This window comes from Triticum urartu, chromosome 3A (genome assembly GCF_056163025.1).
Source record: "Triticum urartu cultivar PI428250 chromosome 3A, HENAU_Tu73, whole genome shotgun sequence".
Taxonomy (NCBI): domain Eukaryota; kingdom Viridiplantae; phylum Streptophyta; class Magnoliopsida; order Poales; family Poaceae; genus Triticum; species Triticum urartu.
Genome location: NC_141875.1, coordinates 674,935,492 through 674,960,936, shown reverse-complemented (window position 1 = coordinate 674,960,936; position 25,445 = coordinate 674,935,492). Strand labels below are relative to the sequence as shown.

At 50.3% G+C, this 25,445-nt stretch overlaps 2 pseudogenes; both read right to left on the bottom strand.

Moving 5' to 3' along the window:
* Positions 1-2,139: 2,139 nt before the first annotated feature.
* LOC147981414 (uncharacterized) lies at positions 2,140-3,879 on the bottom strand (annotated as a pseudogene).
* A 14,184-nt stretch (positions 3,880-18,063) lies between these two features.
* LOC147981413 (uncharacterized) lies at positions 18,064-19,803 on the bottom strand (annotated as a pseudogene).
* Between the last annotated feature and the right edge of the window lie 5,642 nt (positions 19,804-25,445).

Below are 25,445 nucleotides of genomic sequence, written 5' to 3'. Positions count from 1 at the left end.
TTCCTCCACGCTAATACTGATTGGGCCTAAGCCATAAGAACCGTCGCTGCTGTACCTAGCGGCAACGAATCAAGTGGTCAGCGCCGCATTGGTGGCACAGAGGGAGGTCGACGAGGAGGCAGTCGCGACGACAGAACCAGCGGACGGCGAGCCAAAGATTCCCCCGGCAAGTAATACTAGTAATTAGTAATTAGTAGCGTGTCAGCCTAGACATCAAACCACTTGCTCTTATCTACATCAGATTTGTTAATTAGATGGGTAACATGGATTACTAAGAAGGTTGTCAGGAATTTAGATATCATGTTATATCAGATAGAAGAATTCATATTTGGATCGGAGTGAGTGACTGTTAATTTTCTCTTAATGCCTAGCTTAATTCTAGATGGGTCATCAAAGTCCAGATTGCAAATCCCTCCGCTCGTCTCACTATTAGCGTCTTTGTCTGAGAATCTGTTTCAAAGCATTTGTCAGTTGAGAAAATAAAAAAAATTGTTTACTACTGTATTTCTACACTTAAATGCTTTCAACCTGGTAAAGGTGATTGTAGTTTTTGAATCTATAGGAATGTGGCCAAAGATATATAGTTATAGGAACCGAAGTGAGTAGTGGCCAGTAATGCTATGTAGTATAGTGATACATCATTTTAAGCCAACACCATTGACTTTGGGTGCAATAAGGTAAGGTAGTGCATACTGTCTACAAATGGCAGGTCCATATTACTATTTTGAAATAACTGACAGGAGCAGCATAACTTATCTAATGCCCTGTTTTCGAGTCGAACGACTAGTCAATGAGTCGTAACTAGAAGTCGACTCAAATACCTCGACTAGACGATCGGCATGGCACGACTCGTCAAGAGTCGCTAACAGAATGACTCGTCAACTCGAAAACCTTCAGCTGATGTGGATATTTATTTTAAGGAATGGTGCTAAAAGCTCAGCTTCTAGTAACAAATTAGCAACTGTTGATCTCTCGCGCGCTCACCTCTATGGGCAAGGACAACCTTGCCAACATATGGTAGCCAAATTTGCTTGCTCACACAAATGAGGAAGAAACTTGAAACTGCGGGTAACGAGATGAGTTGCAGGGAACCAAACCCCTCGCTTCTTTGCTTTGCGAGGCAAGGCAAGCGCTTGCCGGCAAGCGCTTGCCCAGAATCCAAACGTGCAGTAACCTTTGCTAGATTTACATGTCATGCCTGATTAGGCATAGCTTTGTTTTTCTTTTACCCATTTAGTTTTGCCGGTCCCTGGCAAAGACTCGCTCAGAGTGAGAAGTTCACAACCTTTGGGGACAACAACAAATTCAAATAGGTTTAGTTTTGCTGGTCCCTGACAAAGAGCCACTCAGAGTGAGAAGTTCAGAATTCAAAGTGCACTCAATACAAAGTTCAGAACGTTGGGTAGTTGACGACAAAATTATGTACTAAGCTACATTATGGTCAACAAAAATCTTAAGATTCTTCCAAAATACGTTTAGTTTGACAACAGCCTAGAAATTCAACAATATAGCAATAATTCTAGTAGGAAAATATTGGTCATGATCTGATGGAAAACTCAATCAAAACACAAGATTAGGAGCACACGAAGGGTGCTTAAGCAGTAGGCAACGAACGGCAGACTTAAGAGCGCGTAATAGTCTTGGCAACAAACAGAATTATTTTGCTTTCTCTACTGAATAAAATAATGAAAAATAACGATGTTCATTAGATATGTTAGGCTGCATATTGTGCAATCTATATAAAAGGAGTTCCATATAAAGAGCTCCATATTATTTGACGTCATCGATGGAAGGCCTTGAAGGATTTATAAATGAAACTAACATCTGTTTACATTCAGCCACCAATAACAGATATCAAGTGACAACAGCAATTAGTCTTACCTAAAAGCAAATATATAAGGGACTAGGTCATTCATACAACTAGGCATTATCCATTGGATCGCTTGTCACTTACAAAATATGTAAAGCTAACCAACATTGTTCAAGGCCACAAAAGGGCATGCACCATGAAAAGCACGTTTTGGAATGCTGCCACGGAACTAGACCATTAGTCACACGCACGCACACCCAACGGCTAGTTTTTACAAAGGCATTTGTGCCACCATGTTAAATGCATGAAGCAGCACAGACTTTCAGAAATCATCCGCCAACCAAATCCGCGAAACAGGGAAAATAAGGTAAACCACACATGAAATCTCCAGAATTGCACATAAGATGTGCTTCCCTGCTATCCATATCATACGACAGATTCTCCTCCTTCCAGTCAGTAATGAAAATGAAATTACGATCTGAATGAATTGCAAACATCTCATACTTAAAGGTCATGTCCTCTTCGTCACAATTTTCTGTCGCATATTCCCTTCCAAACATTTGGGGAACATCAATAGTATGCTTTAGGGTCCACACTTCAGTAGCATAATCCTCAAGTACCCTCACAAAGAGTTGGTAATAATAAGGAACCATATACCAAGCATGCAATTTCCCCTGAGAGTATCCAATTGAGCTATAACCAGACCTAGCTTCTTCCATTCCTTCCGGGAGAGCAATTTCCCCACAAATATCCCCCTTTGAGTCCACTGCAGCTATAATAGGTTCCTCGATCACCAAATGCATAAAATGCATCATGCCATTCACGAAGGCACATTCTGCAGTAAAAGGAGGATACTCTCTGGTTTCCCCCCACTCGCGGCTGCTCCCAGTCCATCGCCCGGTTTCGGATGAGTATATCGCCACATAGTCGGGCAACTCTACCAGGGATGTAAACACCAAAAAGCGAGGAAGGGTTGTGCCAGTTTTATATGCGCAGGTTCATCATCCTCTTCATCCTGCCATACTATAGGAGGCAACACGGTACACTGGCCGTCATAGGATTGCACACGATATAATTGCATTCCTCGTCTTCTTGCGATTCCCAGCATTTGCAGAGGAGAAGGCTGCTGCAGCATTGTTTGAGCTTGACCCTAGCGTAGCTCCCGTGAAGGAAAGGGAGCAAAGCGTCGACCAGAGAGGCGGCCCCCGGCCCTAGACAGATTGTTGAAACGGAGACCGCCGTTTGAGTGGCGGGTGTGGAAGAATCCGTAATTCTAGGGGTTGGACTTCATAAGCCGGAAAGGGCAATAGAGCCGCAGCTTTGTGTGCCTGGATCTGGATGGGCTTTACCACTTCTTCGAAAATTTTGCCCAAAGGTTGTGTATATCGGGAAATAGGGTAAAATAATAGAGCGGGGCGGCGGCTGTGTATATCGGGAAAAAATGTTTTTCTAACAAATTACCTTATATGGATGCAGATCCTTATGTGCCAATTTTCCGTAGGGCATATTTAAAAGGCATATCCAAATGTCCGCGTATACCTACTTCCATTTTAGAGACACACAAAGGCACCGCTTTCTTCACCATTTTTCAAACTAATTTTGTCATGTATTTTCAAGATTCAAGAATAAAACAACGGTAGATGTAGCGTACCAACCAATTCACAGTAAATTGTACTACATATATAGCTTATCCTGAAGCGGGCCGACACAAAGAAAATGCCAGCAAGCGCACCGCCGTACCAATCAAACCCTAGAAAAAACGGTTACTTGGTCCAATAGTTCATAAAAAAACGCTCCAAGTTCCTCGTATAAAGGGGGTTGTAACTCCCCTGGTACTTCCCCAATATCACATGACCCATAATTTCACTCCATGGCCTTCACATCTCATGTCACCCGGCCCGCTCATCCCATCCAATTCTCTCTTGTGCCACCAAACCGCCGAGTGTCCCTAGCGACCACTAGGGCACTATGCTGCCATCGTCAGTCGTAGTGGGCCATCGCATCAGCTGACGCCGCTCGCCCCTTCATATTCCTTCGTCTGGCGACCCATGAGACAATTGAACCTGCATCGGCGTACCATCTGAGCATTACCGCCCGTGCCTAGGCGCGACTGGTTAAATCCATGAGTAATCCAGAAAGGGGAAAATTCAATTCCCCACACATCACCCCCGCATTGCCAACACGAATGCCAATGCCAATACCGGCGCATCAATGGAGGAGCAGGCCCGCTTCATCGAGCCGCCGAAGTTTCCCCCGAGGTGGATTGAGTCAGGGTACGCCCCCACGGCGGCGTTTCCAGACGACGGCGAGGAACCGCCCCGGTTCGTGCAGTGCCCGGCACCGACGTACGTGCTTGACGTGTCCAAGAGGAAGAACATCGCAGCCTACATCAGCCATAGCAGGTTCGCGCCGAACGCCTTAGTCTAGCTCATTGTCCGTGGCGACGAAGACGAGTCGTGCCCCCACCTGCCGCTATGGAGACCATCCCGTCGATGAGCGAGCTGAGCATCAATTATGGCGTCGATCAGTGACGATGGGCAACGTTTCCTGTATGTTTACCCTCATTTGCAATTTTGATGAACCTTTCGCCTTCATTTTCAGTTGTCATGAACCTTTCTGTCATTGTTAAGGATTGTACCATTGAATGGACGCAGCGCTAAGACACCTTAAACTGAACTGTTTGCTTGTATTTCTTGTGCTTGGTTTGCCGTGTTTGCACTTTGCAGTCGACAAGTTATAGCCTGAAACCATATTTGCATGAGTTGAGTCTTGGATCGACATCATAACCATGGATGTGAGCGTTTGGTTGAGAATTTCATTCGGTTTAGTTTTCTGTAGTCGTTGCAAAGGTTCATGAAGATGTACGTGTCTAGGACGGCCTCTACAATGTCGTCTCCGCCACCTACGGCCCCGGCAAGTCTGGCCCCGACGTCTGCAAGTTCAAGCGCGTGCGTCTGCCTGGCCAGGAAGCGGTTGGCAGCAACATGTGACGCTCCGCTAGAGACCTCATCAACCAGCTCGACGCCGAGATCCGTCTGCCCGGCTACATCATGTTGGACATGTCCAACGGCAAGGAGGCGATTCCCGTCCCCGTCCGCAACACGGTGGACCACGACGTCTATCCCCTCGAGAGAGCGGGCGCCGGGAGCATGGTGCTGCCACCGTGCCCGCAAACCGCGTCTACGGCTGCGGGAGAGTACTCCTGCGTGTTGTTCATCTAAAGTGTATTCTTTTAATTACATTATTTTGTAATGCATGAAATTTTTTAATTTGAAGAATATTTGAAAAACCATTGAACACTTTTTAATCACATGACTATCTTACTAAAATATATTAACTACTTATTACATGGTTACATTTTTTAAAAACTCAAATATATTTTAAAATGCATTCAACACTTTTTTTAATTACATCCAAATTTCTATAAATGTATCAAACAGTTCTTTTAGTACATGGATTGCTAATAAAAAAATTTCTAATGACACAAACGTTTATGAAAATTGACCGAGCACTTTTTAAATTACATGAATTTCTTTGTAAAAATATGAGAAACACTTTTGTAATTACATGAAGATTTTCTAATCTATTAATTGCTCCACGTCCGCAAGGAGGTCTATGAACTTATCACCTTAGTAATCTATGTCATATTCATCTTACTGAATCTTGCTCTGATCTTATAAGCTGAAGTACGTCATCATCTCACAATAATAATATGGGCACGTCGGTATATGAATCCTGTTGGAATAAGCCACGGCGTCTAGTGCAGTCGGGCTCGTCGGGCGCGTCCGGTGCGCGCGGGACGTGCGGGACGCACTGGTGCGGTCGGGCTCGTCGGGCGTGTTGGGTGCGTGCGGGACGTGCGGGACACAGCAGCGGCGTGGCGTATGTGTGTGCATGTGTAGTGCCGTGTCATGTGGCAGTATTGCACGTACGGAAGCGGCTGTACATACGGTGGTTAGTTGCATGCATATGCGAGTTTGTTAGCTGCATGCGCATGCGATTGAAGGCCTAGTCTTTGGGACGTAGGAGAGAATCTAGGAAACAGATTAGATGCATGCAAGTAGTTGGCTTGTATTGTGCGTCTGTTAGTGGGGCTAGTGGCCGAGCGTGGTGGCTGGACTATGCGTGTGCGGGTACTACTTAAGCATTGTAATCAGCTTGGTTCTGTTAATGAGAAGAGGAGGAAAATGTAGCCCATGTGTTCTCATCGGGAGAACGAGGCAAAGCCAATTTTCTCCACGGTGAGCTGTGTATACGTGTGTGTTCCTTTCATGGTGTGTGTTTATGAGATAAGAGAGAAACCACAAGAGAGTTGGGAGGTAGAAGAAGAAGCGGCGCCGCAAGGAGGAGGCAGCGCCAACAATTGGTATCATAAGCTGGGTCATCTTGGGCCATGCCGGAGGCGTGCCGGCGATGGTGGTGTTCGTCGGCGGCCGTGCGGAGCTCCGGGGCGTGTGTCGGCCAGTGAAGGTGCGCGGCGCGGCGGCTGTCATGGCGGATGCGGAGGTGGCGCGCGGTGAGTCCGCGACGAGCATGGCGGACATGTAGGTCGAGGCGGCGCAGCTGCGGCGCATGGCGACGACGACGGCGGCGGACCGGGCGCGACCGATGCGTATTATGGGTGCGCACTGGACGCGTTGGGACCGCCGGATTGGACTGCGTCGGGGAGCTGAACCTGGTCGCGCAGATCGCGTACGTGCGCGGCGGGAGCGCGGGCCAGGAGCGCGGGGACGTGGGGAGTGCGCGCGAAGAGTACGGCGGTCGCGGAGACGAGGAGGTCGCGAAGGACCTGCGTGGTGGCGCAGAGGTCGCGGCGCCTCGGCGCGACAACCGTGGAGGCGCGCGGCACGGAGACGCGGCGAGCGGCGGCTTGTGCCGAAGACGCAGCGGAGGAGTCCCCAGCGCCGAGATGACATCGACGAGGCAGGGCTCCTGTCGGCAGGCCGTGCGGCGACGTCATGGCTTAGGGGGAGTGTGTTGGAATAAGCCATGGCGTCTAGTGCAGTCGGCCTCGTCGGGCGCGTCCGGTGCGCGCGGGACGTGCGGGACACACTGGTGCGGTCGAGCTCGTCGGCCACGTTGGGTGCGCACAGGACGTACGGGACGGAGCAGCGGCGTGGCGTATGTGTGTGCATGTGTAGTGCCGTGTCATGTGGCAGTATTGCACGTACGGAAGCGGTTGTACATACGGTGGTTAGTTGCATGCATATGTGAGTTTGTTAGCTGCATGCGCATGCATTGATAGCCTAGTCTTTGGGACGTAGGAGAGAATCTAGGAAACAGATTAGATACAAGTAGTTGGCTAGTCTTGTGCGTCTGTTAGTGGGGCTAGTGGCCGAGCGTGGTGGCTGGACTATGCGTGTGCGGGTACTACTTAAGCATTGTAATCAGCTTGGTTCTGTTAATGAGAAGAGGAGGAAAATGTAGCCCATGTGTTCTCATCGGGAGAACGAGGCTAAGCCAATTTTCTCCACGGTGAGCTGTGTTTACGTGTGTTCCTTTCATGGTGTGTGTTTATGAGATAAGAGAGAAACCACAAGAGAGTTGGGAGGTAGAAGAAGAAGCGGCGCCGCGAGGAGGAGGCAGCGCCAACAAATCCCTCATGCAGTAAATAAAAGTACACAGTTCTCTTCGAGCTGTTTGCGGTCTTTACCGACATTAATTAGGGAGCAAATGGAAAAGTTTTCAAACTCATCATGCAAAACTTTCCGTTCCTAGTAGGAGGCCCTCAACAACATCCCTTCAATTTACACCCATTGTTTTCGGCTCTACAGTCCACCATGGTGCGTATGAGATGACAGTAGAGCTCATTTCGTTTCCTTGGGGAGACAGAGCGGGCGCCGGGACCATGGTGTTGCCACCTTAAACATGGCAGTCGTCACAGCAACGCATGTCGTCGGCTATGGGAGAGTTTTCCTCGGCATCGCCCCCCTCCCTCGAGGGTGCGATCTCCTGACCTCCATGTGCATCCACGACTACGTGGTTGTGTCGCGTGGGAGGCGCATGATAGGGATCCAGGCCCTCTGAACAGCGATGTGCATCATCCTCGTCTTGTTCTAAGATGACCAGGCACCCTTCGACCACAATGTCGAGGTCGCAGACATTGCGATCTTCCAAAACTACAAGATTTGTCGTGGGTTCATCCACGGGATACTCTACGATGGGCCGGTGAGCACCGAGTACGAACTCGCCCCAGCAATTGGCCAACTAGGGGATCTGGCTCACCCGCCAATGAACAATACCATCGTGATCGACCACCAAATCGACAGCCATGGGGGCTCGTCCAGTGCCTCGACATTGACATCCTCCTGTTGAAACTCCGGGAATGTTTGGTCTATTGCGAGCCATATGCCCTAATCCGCGCATGCAAGAAGGATGCCGCTCCCAGAGCTCTTGCGATACCGAGCATGGTGTGCGTCACATGTATGTTGGACTTGGAGCTAGGTGACGCTCAGAGTAACTTCGCATCTTTTGCTCCTCACCGTACCCCTGGGACAAGGTTGATGTGCCTACTACGTTGCTATGGAAAATTGTTAGAATCTGGTCTAGTAGTTAGCCTAGAGGTTCTTCATCGCCATGGCTCCCAAGAAGAAGACGGCCACGGCGGTCGGCTCGTCGGGGGCCGAACGGCCCGTGCCAGGGCACGCGAGCAGCGGCCCGGTCGTGGACAGAACCCGATCCGTGGTCCGCGAGCACCAGCATCGCCCTGGCAGTCAGACCCTGGCGAGCGGCGCCGTTCGTGCGCCAGGCGACAGGCCGCACGCCACCAAATCCAAAGACGGGGCTGGGCCCCCCGCAGGCGGCGCGGGGCCCTCCAGGAGTGTCGTTGTGCCACCCACGGGCGGCGCAGCAACCTTCTGGCCGCCCACTGTGTGCGCGACGAGCAGCGTCACCACACTGGTGACCCTAGACACCGCCGTGGGAATAGCCCTGTGCGTCGTCCGCGGGATGAAGGAGTTCAGCATGCCCGCCGAAGTGCTGGCAAAAATGGCGCGCAGCCGCTGGGTCGTGATAGAGCTCCTTCTAATGTGGTTAGAAGTTGAAGCGCGCCACGGTCCACGCAGCTGTCACCGCCACTCACGCCAGCAGAAGCTTTGGCGCGCGTGCAGCTGCTCCTCGACTTCCCTCCTGCTGCGGACAAGCTCGACGAATGGAGGGCCACCATCCGGAGCCTCGTTATCGTCGCCAACAGAGATGATCCACGACCGGCGGGACCCTCAGGACAAAGCTCCACCGAGCCACCGTATGCTAGCGCTGGGAGGACCGGGGGTGCTGTGGTCACGGTGGACTCTCCCCCTCCTCGCCAGCCGCCGCGGGCGTCGGCTTGTCGTGACGACGCTTGTGATAACATCTCTATAGCGTCGTCCGACCCGCGGACCCACCGCGACCAGCGCCAAGTTCTTCGAGAACGAGCTCACAAAGATGCTTGAACCACTATCGAGCGCCGCCTGATACACGCCACCAATCGGACAAGCGGGCGGGACCCGCTATGGACCACCCAACGCTGGGGGGCTCCGGCGGCCTACCTTACAAGGTGGGCTGCCCAGCCTTTACCCGCGAGCTGCGGCAGTTCCAGTGGCTGTCCCACCGCACGTTCAAGCCTGACGTCGGTGGGAAGTATACTGGCAAGACCCATTCGTCCGAGTTCCTCAGCATCTACACCATCGTGATGCAGGCTGCCAGAGCTCGCGACGACAAGGTGCTTGCCAATTACTTCCCGTTGGCTCTGAAGCCCAATGTTATGTCTTGGTTGATGTACTTGCCGGCAGATTCCATTTCTTCTTGGTCGGATCTGTGCCATGAGTTCATTGGCGCCTTCACTGGAGGCCACCAAGCTCATGGCCAGGCTAGTGATCTGCAGATCATTCCCTAGAAGGAAGGGGAAACCCTGCACAAGTACATCCAAAGATTCAGCCGGGTGCAGTACAACATCCTCGACGTTCATCCCGCCGCTGTGATCAGCGTGTTCCATCAGAATGTGCGCAACCGCAAGATGCGCAAAGAGCTGGCGATGAACAAGGTTAAGGGAGTGGGCGAACTCTATGTTTTGGCCGATAGGTGCGCCCGGGCTGAAGAAGGAAGGAAGTACCCTGGTGAAGACGCTGGTGCGGAAACCGACTCTACTGATGAAGAAACCGCAGCCCCGACGAAGAAGGGTCGGCGTTGCAACAGGAAACGCAAGGGCAAGGCCGTGCTTGCCGTTGAACGGTCTGACGACACCGGCGCTGCCAAGAAGGTCAGGGCTGACGACCCCGACAAGGGGATTTCCGGGCGTTGCCTGCCGGGCCTTGGCAGCTGCCAACAAGCCAGGGGGCTCCGGCAAGCAGTACTGCAAGATCCACCGCACCAAAGGCCACAACCTCCAGAACTGCCGGCAAGTCGAGCTGCTTGCTGAAAAGCAAAAGGCCGAGTATGAGTGGCGGGACAAGGAGAAGGGCCAGGACGGTGCCGACGGATCCGGCAAGAAGCGTGGTGGCCAAGGAGGCCGCCGTGACAAGGACAGCCGGCAAGAGAGGCCCGCCCGGGGCCGTGACAAGAAGCAAGAAGACGATGATCATGACGAGGACGACGAGTCCGGCGAGCAAGAGTTCTAGAAGGCTACAAAGGCCATGTGCCTCGACGGTGGCGCCTCGCTGCACACTTCTCACCGCCAGCTCAAGCAGGTGGCGCGTGAGATTACAGGAGCGAAGCCGTCGTTCGACGCTCAGAAGCCGCTGAAGTGGTCCAGCACGGCCCTCATCTTTGGCACCGAGGACCACCCGGACCGCACAACCGCGGTCGGGTGTTTCCCATTGTTGGTCTCGCCAACGATACGCAACCTCAATGTGAACAAGATGCTGGTCAATGGCGGGGCCGGCCTGAACTTGATCTCGCCCATCGTGATCAAAAGGCTACAAATCCCTGATGGAGATCTCGAGGAAACGGGCACGTTCTAAGGGGTCAATCCGGGGAGGAGCCAGCCGAAGGGGAAGGTCACGCTGCCCGTGACGTTTGGAGGGGAGTTGAACCACAGGACGGAGAGGATCGTCTTCGACGTGGCCGAGATTCCCTTGCCCTACAACGGGATCCACGGCCGCCCGGCACTAGCCAAGTCCATGGCGGCGGCGCACTACGCCTACAACATGCTAAAGATGCCCAGGCCGTTGACCATCATCTCCGTCCCCTCCGATAATAAAGACGCGCTGATTTGCGCCGACCAACTCAACCAGGAAGCTGTTGCAGCAGCTGCCGCCAAGGCACTTGCTCCTGCCGCCGAAACCCGGTGAGGGAAAAATAAGCCCGGCAAGACCTCTCGCACCCACTCCGGCAAGCGCAACTCCTTGGAGTGTTGTGCTACCGTCGAGGACGTGCCAGAGAGCTCTACCGGCAAGAGCAAAAAATCAAGAGCTGAGCCACCGCATACCAAGAAGGTGTCCGTCCGGGAAGATGGCACGGGAGGGGCTTTCACCACAGGCTCCACCCTCGACAGCAAATAGGAAGGCGCGCTCGTCACCTTCCTGCGGGCGAATGTCGACTTGTTTGCGTGGCAAGCATCTGACATCCCCGGTGTTCCCAGGAAGGTGATTGAGCACCACCTAGCTGTCTGTCCTCATGCGCGGCCCGTCAAGCAGAAGGTCAGAAAGCAGGCACTAGAGAGGCAAGAGTTCACCACCGAGGAGATCAGGAAGTTGGAAGCGGCGGGTTTGGTGAGAGGAGCGCTCCATCCGACGTGGTTGGCTAATCCGGTGGTGGTGCGCAAGGCAAATAAGAAGTGGAGGCTGTGTATTGACTACACAGATATCAATAAGGCTTGTCCTAAGGACCACTTCCCGTTGCCGCGCATCGACCAGATTGTCGACACCATGGCCGGGTGTGATCTGCTGTCATTCCTCGACGCCTACTCGGGCAACCACCAAATCTTCATGACAAGATGAAGAGAAGACAGCATTCATCACCCCATGTTGTACGTATTGCTTTTTACAGATGCCTTTCGGGTTGAAGAGTGTTGGCTCGATGTTTGCAAGAGCAGTCCAAATTGGTTTTGAACCCCAGCTCCATAGAAATATGGAGGCATACATGGATGACATAGTGGTCAAAACCAAGGACGGAGCAACTCTTGTGCAAGATCTGGAAGAGACATTTGCCAACCTACGCAAGATCAACCTTAAGCTGAACCCTAAGAAGTGTGTCTTCGGCGTTCCGTCCAGCAAGCTTCTCGGATTCTTTGTGTCGCAGTGCGGGATCGAGGCAAACCCAGACAAAATCAAGGATATTGAATAGATTTGAGGCGCCCAAGCGGATCAAGGATGTGCGTCGGCTCACCGGCCGCGTCACCGCCATGAGCCGATTCATCTCCAAGTCCGCCGAGCGTGCCCTTCCCTTCTTCAAAATATTTAAGAAGACAGGCCCGATGGAGTGGACCCCAGAAGCCGAGGCGGCGTTGCAGGATCTGAAGAAATACCTTTCCTCCACGCCAATACTGATTGGGCCTAAGCAATAAGAACCGTCGCTGCTGTACCTAGCGGCAACGAATCAAGTGGTCAGCGCCGCACTGGTGGCACAGAGGGAGGTCGATGAGGAGGCAGTCGCGACGGCAGAACCAGCGGACGGCGAGCCAATGATTCCCCCAGCAGGATCTGGTGCCGGCAAGGCAAGGCCCCAGGCAGAGTTTGACGCCATCAGGACAATGCCCGCGCAGTCAAGCAAAGTGGTGCGGAAGAAGAAGATGATGTAGCACCCAGTTTACTTTGTCAGCTCCCTCTTGCAGTGGGCTAGGTCGAGGTACTCCGGTGTGCAGAAATTGCTCTTCGGCCTCCTTATGGCCTCGAGGAAGCTGCATTATTACTTCCAAGCCCACGAGATCACTGTCGTCACCCGCCTCCCGCTACAACGGATACTGCATAACCCAGATGGAACCGCAAGGATTGTGGAATGGGCCTTGGGTTGAAGTTTGAAAGTACCTCAACAATCCAGAGCAGAATCTTGGCAGAGTTCATTGCGGAATGGACCTCAACACCTGACGAAGAAATCCAAGAGACTGCCCTCCCCGGCAAGGAGGCGGACCACGACTGGATCATGTACTTTGACGGGGCTTTCTCGCTGCAAGGCGCCGGTGTCGGTGTGCAGATTGTCGCACCCACCGAAGAGCACCTCAAGTATGTGATCCAGATGCATGTTCCCAGGGAGATGTCCAGAAACAACACTGCTGAGTACGAGGGGCTGCTTGCCGGTCTTAGGATCGCGGCAGACCTCGGGGTGAAGAAGCTCATCGTAAGGGGTGACTCGCAGCTTGTCGTCAGACAAGTCAACAAGGATTACCAGAGCCCATTGATGGAGGCCTACGTAGATGAAGTGAGGAAGCTGGAGGAGCGCTTTGATGGTATCCAAGCGGAGCACGTTCCCCAAGCGGAGAACGACATCGCTGATTACCTATCGAAGCATGCTGCATTCAAGCTACTTGTGGAACCAGGTACCTTTTTGCTCCGGTTAACTCAGCCATCCGTCGAACCGTCAGCGGGGTAGAACAAGCGAAGGAAATCAGGTCCCGGCAAGTACTTCCCCGCCGAGCCCCCTGGGGCTGCCGGCAAGGATGCTACCGTGGACGCTGAGCCTGCCAAAGAGCAATTGGCTCTGGCAGGGCGTCGAGCCCTGGCCGTGGAGGCAGCCGCTCCCATGGCAGAGGAAATGCCTTTGGTCCTTGCCGTCGAGCCCCAGGCTCCGTTGTGGGCGCAGCATACTGTCCGATTCCTCCAAACAGGGGAACTTCCTGAGGAGCAGGAAGAAGTGGAAAAAGTAGCCCGTCGGTCTGCCCTGTACCAGTTCGTCGATGACGTCCTGTACAGGAGAAGGCCGAATGGTGTAAAATTGAAGCGCATCCCCGGGAGGAAGGATTGGAGCTGTTGGCAGAGATACATGGAGGCATATGTGGCTCCCACATAGGGTCGAGGGCCCTTACAAAAAAGGCATTCCAGCAAGGTTTCTTCTGGCCCACCGCCCTCTAGGATGCGACGACACTAGTAACCAAGTGTGAAGCGTGTCGGTTCCATTCAAAGAGGCTTCATTAGCCAGCTCAAGTCCTTTAAATGATCCCTCTCTCCTGGCCATCCTCGGTCTGGGGGCTCGACATACTGGACCCTTTTCCCCATGCTGTCAGGGGCTTTGAGTACTTGTACATGGCAATCGACAAGTTCACAAAGTGGCCAGGGGTGGAACCGGTGAGGAAGGTGACAGCATAGTCAGCCGTCAAGTTCTTCAAGGGACTAGTCTGTCATTTTGGTGTGCCAAACAGAGTCATCACCGACAACGGCACGCAGTTCACAAGTCACACCTTCATGCAGTACATTCAAAACCTCGGCGGCAAGGTCTGCTTTGCTTCCGTGGCACACCACCAGAGCAACTGCCAAGCAGAGAGGGCGAATGCTGAGGTGTTGCGAGGCCTGAGAACGAAGACCTTTGACAGGCTGCACAAGAGCGGAAGGCACTGGATTGATGAATTGCCGACATTTCTTTGGAAAGAGTATAAGAATTGAAAAACGGAATAAGAAATAATAGAGGAACTGCTGCTAGGGCTTAACTTGATGGTGGCACGATGTCGCGGGCTCGCGGCGATATATTCCAAGGACCGAAGAACAGCCGGTCGGCGCGATTAGATCGATGGCGAATGACGGAGGCGAGGGGGCGAGGACTCGTCACGTAGTCTTCACGTGGTTACGGCGGCGGCGGCGGCTGAGTCGCATCACAAAATTAAAGGGTTGCTCGTGTCGCGTGAACTTCCAGCGGTGCGTGCGTTCCTGATACACATAGGCTTGCTCATGAGTTTTTTATGGGCAAGGCCTGCTCCTACGTGCCTAGGTGGGCTTACCAGCCGACGAGCTTTTTTATACCAGAAAAAAGGAAAATAAGTGGGGGGTAAATAAACTGGGCTAAGTGGAGGCGGAGTTACCATACGAAGGGCTATGTACAAATGGACCTGAAAATCAAGTGGGGGCATTCGCCCCCACGGGGCCTAACCTGGATTCGCCCCTGCCTGTTACCACATCTTTCCGTTTCTTGGTGAATGGCCAGATAAAAGGGGGTCGGGACCCCGGGTGCTACCGCACCTTTCCGTCTCATCAAGGTTGAATGGCCAGATAAAAGGGGGTCAGGACCCCCCGGCGCTACCGCACCTTTCCATTTATTGGTATCTGTGTAAGGTTACAAAGAGTAAAGTGAGCAGTTGGTAGTAGCCATATAGGAATTTAACCACTGCTGCATTATTGATTGTGGGAAAAATTGCAGAAGATATGAGCAAATCTCACTTATCCCGAACTCATCTAAATAATACTAGTAGTTAGTAGCGTGTCAGCCTAGACAGCAAACCACTTGCTCTTATCTACATCAGATTTGTTAATTAGATGGGTAACATGGATTACTAAGAAGGTTGTCACGAATAGCCTTGAGGGTGTCGTCCCACGCTTCAACATCACCCGCAAATGGACTTCGCTGATGAGATCGTCCCCAAGATCGATAGCCTTGAGGGTGTCGTCCCACGCTTCAACATCGACGTCAACCTATCATAGTTACTGGTATCTCTGGTTTTCAAAAATCCACAGGCAGACGCTGTTGTAGGAGCTCTGGCGGTACCCGGCCTGGCGTGCGCGATTCGCCATTTGGAGTTGGAGCCCGGTGACAAGGAGATCGTGAGGCTGTCATGCCTCCACACTAATGCCTTCCACATCCCGTGCATCAAAGTATGGTTCTATCAAGAGTCAAAGTGCCAAATTTGGCCGCGTGAGGTGATGGATTACTTCGGCTTTAGATTCTAAGATTAGTAAGCTGAAGGTGCTTGACTCAAAAATCTTGAATGCAAAGATGTTGATAGATTACATAGCAGATGAATAAATTTCATCCCCGCAAAAAAGAAACAAAGAATAAATTCCGATGTAATAAATATTTGGGAGGCGGGACTGGTTTTTCAGCACCCGGGTGTCTAGGCACCCGGTTTATCAGCACCTTCCGTGGGAGCCTGGCAATATTTAAAACGAATCTGTGAACGGCAGATTCTTGGTGCACGGCCAGATAAAAGGGGGTCGGGACCCCCGGGTGCTAGCGCACCTTTCCGTCTCATCAACGGTGAATGTCCAGATAAAAGGGGGTCGGGACCCCCGGGTGCTACCGCACCTTTCCGTTTCTTGGTATCTGTGTAAGGTTACAAAGACCAAAGTGAGCAGTTTGTAGTAGCCATACAGGAATTTTAACCACTGCTGCATTATTGATTGTGGGAAAAATTGCAGAAGATGTGAGCAAATATCACTTATCCCGAATTCATCTAAATAATACTAGTAATTAGTAGCGTGTCAGCCTAGACAGCAAACCACTTGCTCTTATCTACATCAGATTTGTTAATTAGATGGGTAACATGGATTACTAAGAAGGTTGTCAGGAATTTAGATATCATGTTATATCAGATAGAAGAATTCATATTTGGATCGGAGTGAGTAACTGTTAATTTTCTCTTAATGCCTAGCTTAATTCTAGATGGGTCATCAAAGTCCAGATTGCAAATCCCTCCGCTCGTCTCACTATTAGCGTCTTTCTCTGAGAATCTGTTTCAAAGCATTTGCCAGTTGAGAAAATAAAAGAAATTGTTTACTACTGTATTTCTACACTTAAATGCTTTCAACCTGGTAAAGGTGATTGTAGTTTTTGAATCTATAGGAATGTGGCCAAAGATATATAGTTATAGGAACCGAAGTGAGTAGTGGCCAGTAATGCTATGTAGTATAGTGATACATCATTTTAAGCCCACACCATTGACTTTGGGTGCAATAAGGTAAGGTAGTGCATACTGTCTACAAATGGCAGGTCCATATTACTATTTTGAAATAACTGACAGGAGCAGCATAACTTATCTGATGCCCTCTTTTCGAGTCGAACGACTAGTCAATGAGTCGTAACTAGAAGTCGACTCAAATACCTCGACTAGACGATCGGCATGGCACGACTCGTCAAGAGTCGCTAACAGAATGACTCATCAACTCGAAAACCTTGAGTTGATGTGGATATTTATTTTAAGGAATGGTGCTAAAAGCTCAGCTTCTAGTAACAAATTAGCAACTGTTGATCTCTCGCGCGCTCACCTCTATGGGCAAGGACAACCTTGCCAACATATGGTAGCCAAATTTGCTTGCTCACACAAATGAGGAAGAAACTTGAAACTGCGGGTAACGAGATGAGTTGCAGGGAACCAAACCCCTCGCTTCTTTGCTTTGCGAGGCAAGGCAAGCGCTTGCCGGCAAGCGCTTGCCCAGAATCCAAACGTGCAGTAACCTTTGCTAGATTTACATGTCATGCCTGATTAGGCATAGCTTTGTTTTTCTTTTACCCATTTAGTTTTGCCGGTCCCTGGCAAAGACCCGCTCAGAGTGAGAAGTTCACAACCTTTGGGGACAACAACAAATTCAAATAGGTTTAGTTTTGCCGGTCCCTGACAAAGAGCCACTCAGAGTGAGAAGTTCAGAATTCAAAGTGCACTCAATACAAAGTTCAGAACGTTGGGTAGTTGACGACAAAATTATGTACTAAGCTACATTATGGTCAACAAAAATCTTAAGATTCTTCCAAAATACGTTTAGTTTGACAACAGCCTAGAAATTCAACAATATAGCAATAATTCTAGTAGGAAAATATTGGTCATGATCTGATGGAAAACTCAATCAAAACACAAGATTAGGAGCACACGAAGGGTGCTTAAGCAGTAGGCAACGAACGGCAGACTTAAGAGCGCGTAATAGTCTTGGCAACAAACAGAATTATTTTGCTTTCTCTACTGAATAAAATAATGAAAAATAACGATGTTCATTAGATATGTTAGGCTGCATATTGTGCAATCTATATAAAAGGAGTTCCATATAAAGAGCTCCATATTATTTGACGTCATCGATGGAAGGCCTTGAAGGATTTATAAATGAAACTAGCATCTGTTTACATTCAGCCACCAATAACAGATATCAAGTGACAACAGCAATTAGTCTTACCTAAAAGCAAATATATAAGGGACTAGGTCATTCATACAACTAGGCATTATCCATTGGATCGCTTGTCACTTACAAAATATGTAAAGCTAACCAACATTGTTCAAGGCCACAAAAGGGCATGCACCATGAAAAGCACGTTTTGGAATGCTGCCACGGAACTAGACCATTAGTCACACGCACGCACACCCAACGGCTAGTTTTTACAAAGGCATTTGTGCCACCATGTTAAATGCATGAAGCAGCACAGACTTTCAGAAATCATCCGCCAACCAAATCCGCGAAACAGGGAAAATAAGGTAAACCACACATGAAATCTCCAGAATTGCACATAAGATGTGCTTCCCTGCTATCCATATCATACGACAGATTCTCCTCCTTCCAGTCAGTAATGAAAATGAAATTACGATCTGAATGAATTGCAAACATCTCATACTTAAAGGTCATGTCCTCTTCGTCACAATTTTCTGTCGCATATTCCCTTCCAAACATTTGGGGAACATCAATAGTATGCTTTAGGGTCCACACTTCAGTAGCATAATCCTCAAGTACCCTCACAAAGAGTTGGTAATAATAAGGAACCATATACCAAGCATGCAATTTCCCCTGAGAGTATCCAATTGAGCTATAACCAGACCTAGCTTCTTCCATTCCTTCCGGGAGAGCAATTTCCCCACAAATATCCCCCTTTGAGTCCACTGCAGCTATAATAGGTTCCTCGATCACCAAATGCATAAAATGCATCATGCCATTCACGAAGGCACATTCTGCAGTAAAAGGAGGATACTCTCTGGTTTCCCCCCACTCGCGGCTGCTCCCAGTCCATCGCCCGGTTTCGGATGAGTATATCGCCACATAGTCGGGCAACTCTACCAGGGATGTAAACACCAAAAAGCGAGGAAGGGTTGTGCCAGTTTTATATGCGCAGGTTCATCATCCTCTTCATCCTGCCATACTATAGGAGGCAACACGGTACACTGGCCGTCATAGGATTGCACACGATATAATTGCATTCCTCGTCTTCTTGCGATTCCCAGCATTTGCAGAGGAGAAGGCTGCTGCAGCATTGTTTGAGCTTGACCCTAGCGTAGCTCCCGTGAAGGAAAGGGAGCAAAGCGTCGACCAGAGAGGCGGCCCCCGGCCCTAGACAGATTGTTGAAACGGAGACCGCCGTTTGAGTGGCGGGTGTGGAAGAATCCGTAATTCTAGGGGTTGGACTTCATAAGCCGGAAAGGGCAATAGAGCCGCAGCTTTGTGTGCCTGGATCTGGATGGGCTTTACCACTTCTTCGAAAATTTTGCCCAAAGGTTGTGTATATCGGGAAATAGGGTAAAATAATAGAGCGGGGCGGCGGCTGTGTATATCGGGAAAAAATGTTTTTCTAACAAATTACCTTATATGGATGCAGATCCTTATGTGCCAATTTTCAGTAGGGCATATTTAAAAGGCATATCCAAATGTCCGCGTATACCTACTTCCATTTTAGAGACACACAAAGGCACCGCTTTCTTCACCATTTTTCAAACTAATTTTGTCATGTATTTTCAAGATTCAAGAATAAAACAACGGTAGATGTAGCGTACCAACCAATTCACAGTAAATTGTACTACATATATAGCTTATCCTGAACCGGGCCGACACAAAGAAAATGCCAGCAAGCGCACCGCCGTACCAATCAAACCCTAGAAAAAACGGTTACTTGGTCCAATAGTTCATAAAAAAACGCTCCAAGTTCCTCGTATAAAGGGGGTTGTAACTCCCCTGGTACTTCCCCAATATCACATGACCCATAATTTCACTCCATGGCCTTCACATCTCATGTCACCCGGCCCGCTCATCCCATCCAATTCTCTCTTGTGCCACCAAACCGCCGAGTGTCCCTAGCGACCACTAGGGCACTATGCTGCCATCGTCAGTCGTAGTGGGCCATCGCATCAGCTGACGCCGCTCGCCCCTTCATATTCCTTCGTCTGGCGACCCATGAGACAATTGAACCTGCATCGGCGTACCATCTGAGCATTACCGCCCGTGCCTAGGCGCGACTGGTTAAATCCATGAGTAATCCAGAAAGGGGAAAATTCAATTCCCCACACATCACCCCCGCATTGCCAACACGAATGCCAATGCCAATACCGGCGCATCAATGGAGGAGCAGGCCCGCTTCATCGAGCCGCCGAAGTTTCCCCCGAGGTGGATTGAGTCAGGGTACGCCCCCACGGCGGCGTTTCCAGACGACGGCGAGGAACCGCCCCGGTTCGTGCAGTGCCCGGCACCGACGTACGTGCTTGACGTGTCCAAGAGGAAGAACATCGCAGCCTACATCAGCCATAGCAGGTTCGCGCCGAACGCCTTAGTCTAGCTCATTGTCCGTGGCGACGAAGACGAGTCGTGCCCCCACCTGCCGCTATGGAGACCATCCCGTCGATGAGCGAGCTGAGCATCAATTATGGCGTCGATCAGTGACGATGGGCAACGTTTCCTGTATGTTTACCCTCATTTGCAATTTTGATGAACCTTTCGCCTTCATTTTCAGTTGTCATGAACCTTTCTGTCATTGTTAAGGATTGTACCATTGAATGGACGCAGCGCTAAGACACCTTAAACTGAACTGTTTGCTTGTATTTCTTGTGCTTGGTTTGCCGTGTTTGCACTTTGCAGTCGACAAGTTATAGCCTGAAACCATATTTGCATGAGTTGAGTCTTGGATCGACATCATAACCATGGATGTGAGCGTTTGGTTGAGAATTTCATTCGGTTTAGTTTTCTGTAGTCGTTGCAAAGGTTCATGAAGATGTACGTGTCTAGGACGGCCTCTACAATGTCGTCTCCGCCACCTACGGCCCCGGCAAGTCTGGCCCCGACGTCTGCAAGTTCAAGCGCGTGCGTCTGCCTGGCCAGGAAGCGGTTGGCAGCAACATGTGACGCTCCGCTAGAGACCTCATCAACCAGCTCGACGCCGAGATCCGTCTGCCCGGCTACATCATGTTGGACATGTCCAACGGCAAGGAGGCGATTCCCGTCCCCGTCCGCAACACGGTGGACCACGACGTCTATCCCCTCGAGAGAGCGGGCGCCGGGAGCATGGTGCTGCCACCGTGCCCGCAAACCGCGTCTACGGCTGCGGGAGAGTACTCCTGCGTGTTGTTCATCTAAAGTGTATTCTTTTAATTACATTATTTTGTAATGCATGAAATTTTTTAATTTGAAGAATATTTGAAAAACCATTGAACACTTTTTAATCACATGACTATCTTACTAAAATATATTAACTACTTATTACATGGTTACATTTTTTAAAAACTCAAATATATTTTAAAATGCATTCAACACTTTTTTTAATTACATCCAAATTTCTATAAATGTATCAAACAGTTCTTTTAGTACATGGATTGCTAATAAAAAAATTTCTAATGACACAAACGTTTATGAAAATTGACCGAGCACTTTTTAAATTACATGAATTTCTTTGTAAAAATATGAGAAACACTTTTGTAATTACATGAAGATTTTCTAATCTATTAATTGCTCCACGTCCGCAAGGAGGTCTATGAACTTATCACCTTAGTAATCTATGTCATATTCATCTTACTGAATCTTGCTCTGATCTTATAAGCTGAAGTACGTCATCATCTCACAATAATAATATGGGCACGTCGGTATATGAATCCTGTTGGAATAAGCCACGGCGTCTAGTGCAGTCGGGCTCGTCGGGCGCGTCCGGTGCGCGCGGGACGTGCGGGACGCACTGGTGCGGTCGGGCTCGTCGGGCGTGTTGGGTGCGTGCGGGACGTGCGGGACACAGCAGCGGCGTGGCGTATGTGTGTGCATGTGTAGTGCCGTGTCATGTGGCAGTATTGCACGTACGGAAGCGGCTGTACATACGGTGGTTAGTTGCATGCATATGTGAGTTTGTTAGCTGCATGCGCATGCGATTGAAGGCCTAGTCTTTGGGACGTAGGAGAGAATCTAGGAAACAGATTAGATGCATGCAAGTAGTTGGCTTGTATTGTGCGTCTGTTAGTGGGGCTAGTGGCCGAGCGTGGTGGCTGGACTATGCGTGTGCGGGTACTACTTAAGCATTGTAATCAGCTTGGTTCTGTTAATGAGAAGAGGAGGAAAATGTAGCCCATGTGTTCTCATCGGGAGAACGAGGCAAAGCCAATTTTCTCCACGGTGAGCTGTGTATACGTGTGTGTTCCTTTCATGGTGTGTGTTTATGAGATAAGAGAGAAACCACAAGAGAGTTGGGAGGTAGAAGAAGAAGCGGCGCCGCAAGGAGGAGGCAGCGCCAACAATTGGTATCATAAGCTGGGTCATCTTGGGCCATGCCGGAGGCGTGCCGGCGATGGTGGTGTTCGTCAGCGGCCGTGCGGAGCTCCGGGGCGTGTGTCGGCCAGTGAAGGTGCGCGGCGCGGCGGCTGTCATGGCGGATGCGGAGGTGGCGCGCGGTGAGTCCGCGACGAGCATGGAGGACATGTAGGTCGAGGCGGCGCAGCTGCGGCGCATGGCGACGACGACGGCGGCGGACCGGGCACGACCGATGCGTATTATGGGTGCGCACTGGACGCGTTGGGACCGCCGGATTGGACTGCGTCGGGGCGCTGAACCTGGTCGCGCAGATCGCGTACGTGCGCGGCGGGAGCGCGGGCCAGGAGCGCGGGGACGTGGGGAGTGCGCGCGAAGAGTACGGCGGTCGCGGAGACGAGGAGGTCGCGAAGGACCTGCGTGGTGGCGCAGAGGTCGCGGCGCCTCGGCGCGACAACCGTGGAGGCGCGCGGCACGGAGACGCGGCGAGCGGCGGCTTGTGCCGAAGACGCAGCGGAGGAGTCCCCAGCGCCGAGATGACATCGACGAGGCAGGGCTCCTGTCGGCAGGCCGTGCGGCGACGTCATGGCTTAGGGGGAGTGTGTTGGAATAAGCCATGGCGTCTAGTGCAGTCGGCCTCGTCGGGCGCGTCCGGTGCGCGCGGGACGTGCGGGACACACTGGTGCGGTCGAGCTCGTCGGCCACGTTGGGTGCGCACAGGACGTACGGGACGGAGCAGCGGCGTGGCGTATGTGTGTGCATGTGTAGTGCCGTGTCATGTGGCAGTATTGCACGTACGGAAGCGGTTGTACATACGGTGGTTAGTTGCATGCATATGTGAGTTTGTTAGCTGCATGCGCATGCATTGATAGCCTAGTCTTTGGGACGTAGGAGAGAATCTAGGAAACAGATTAGATACAAGTAGTTGGCTAGTCTTGTGCGTCTGTTAGTGGGGCTAGTGGCCGAGCGTGGTGGCTGGACTATGCGTGTGCGGGTACTACTTAAGCATTGTAATCAGCTTGGTTCTGTTAATGAGAAGAGGAGGAAAATGTAGCCCATGTGTTCTCATCGGGAGAACGAGGCTAAGCCAATTTTCTCCACGGTGAGCTGTGTTTACGTGTGTTCCTTTCATGGTGTGTGTTTATGAGATAAGAGAGAAACCACAAGAGAGTTGGGAGGTAGAAGAAGAAGCGGCGCCGCGAGGAGGAGGCAGCGCCAACAAATCCCTCATGCAGTAAATAAAAGTACACAGTTCTCTTCGAGCTGTTTGCGGTCTTTACCGACATTAATTAGGGAGCAAATGGAAAAGTTTTCAAACTCATCATGCAAAACTTTCCGTTCCTAGTAGGAGGCCCTCAACAACATCCCTTCAATTTACACCCATTGTTTTCGGCTCTACAGTCCACCATGGTGCGTATGAGATGACAGTAGAGCTCATTTCGTTTCCTTGGGGAGACAGAGCGGGCGCCGGGACCATGGTGTTGCCACCTTAGACATGGCAGTCGTCACAGCAACGCATGTCGTCGGCTATGGGAGAGTTTTCCTCGGCATCGCCCCCCTCCCTCGAGGGTGCGATCTCCTGACCTCCATGTGCATCCACGACTACGTGGTTGTGTCGCGTGGGAGGCGCATGATAGGGATCCAGGCCCTCTGAACAGCGATGTGCATCATCCTCGTCTTGTTCTAAGATGACCAGGCACCCTTCGACCACAATGTCGAGGTCGCAGACATTGCGATCTTCCAAAACTACAAGATTTGTCGTGGGTTCATCCACGGGATACTCTACGATGGGCCGGTGAGCACCGAGTACGAACTCGCCCCAGCAATTGGCCAACTAGGGGATCTGGCTCACCCGCCAATGAACAATACCATCGTGATCGACCACCAAATCGACAGCCATGGGGGCTCGTCCAGTGCCTCGACATTGACATCCTCCTGTTGAAACTCCGGGAATGTTTGGTCTATTGCGAGCCATATGCCCTAATCCGCGCATGCAAAAAGGATGCCGCTCCCAGAGCTCTTGCGATACCGAGCATGGTGTGCGTCACATGTATGTTGGACTTGGAGCTAGGTGACGCTCAGAGTAACTTCGCATCTTTTGCTCCTCACCGTACCCCTGGGACAAGGTTGATGTGCCTACTACGTTGCTATGGAAAACTGTTGGTGATGAAGCATGATATTTTGCATCAACTCTAGTGTTTCAAATCTTGCCTTCTCTAGGCATATATTTCTTTACCCGTGAACCAAGGGTTTCTTTACCCATGAGCCAAGGATACATATATTGAGGTAATAAATATTTGGGATGCCTAAAGCATTATAGTTGAAAGAACAAACTTCTGATGTAAACATTTTTTATCCCTAACATGCTGTTCTATTTGTTGCAACATTTTTTTTTTGCAATTCTAGTATTCCTTCATCTTTTAAATTTTTTTATAACAAATAAATCTGTAATTATATGATTTATTAAGAATGTCTCAAACTTTTTTAATTACATGATTTTGTAATGCATGCATTTTTCTAATTAGATGAATATTTAAAATATCATTGAACACTTTTTAATAATCACATGACCATCTTAACAAAAATATATTGACTACATTATTACATATGCTTAGCTATATATGTAGCACCTGTGAGAACTGTGCTACGACACAACGCATTGCGCCTATGCGTTAGGCGCTAACTAAAGGTTTTGTTCTGTGAAATACTTTCAAGAAGAGTTTAATTACTATTTGAATTTGTTTCACTTTTGGTTATATTTTCCATTTTGCCCTGCACATCAGTTTATGATGCCCTAAGGCAGCAAATTAAAGCACCTGGTTGTCTCTAAACTGTATCCATTCTTCACCGACATTATTTTTCAGGAACAAAAAGGAAAGTCTTGAAGCTCGTCGTTTACAACCGGTCACAAACAGTCGGTCCACTTTCCGTTTCCACTAGGCGACCCGCAGTAGCATCCCGTCAGTTTACAGCCAGTCATTCGCCCTGCTTCCTTCAGCTACAAGAAATCGCGTCCAACGATCTGCCATGGTGCAGAGCTCAATTCGTTTCATGAGAGAGAGAGAGAGAGAGAGCATGCGCCGGGGCCATGGTGCATGGTGTTACTGTTAGCCGTAGTCTTGATCTTGCGTTGGTTAGGGGTTGTTAGCTGCGTGCGTTGTGTTTGTTAGTAGCTACCTACATGCATGGAAGGAGACGGCCGAGTCCGTGTGGCCGTTTCGTAAGCTTAGCTATTGCATGCGGTGCATGCATGGAGACGCGGGTCCGTGTGTGCATGCTAGTTAGTTGGCTTAGTGGCCGGTTGATCTTGCGTGTGTGCGTGAGTGTGCTGGTGTGTG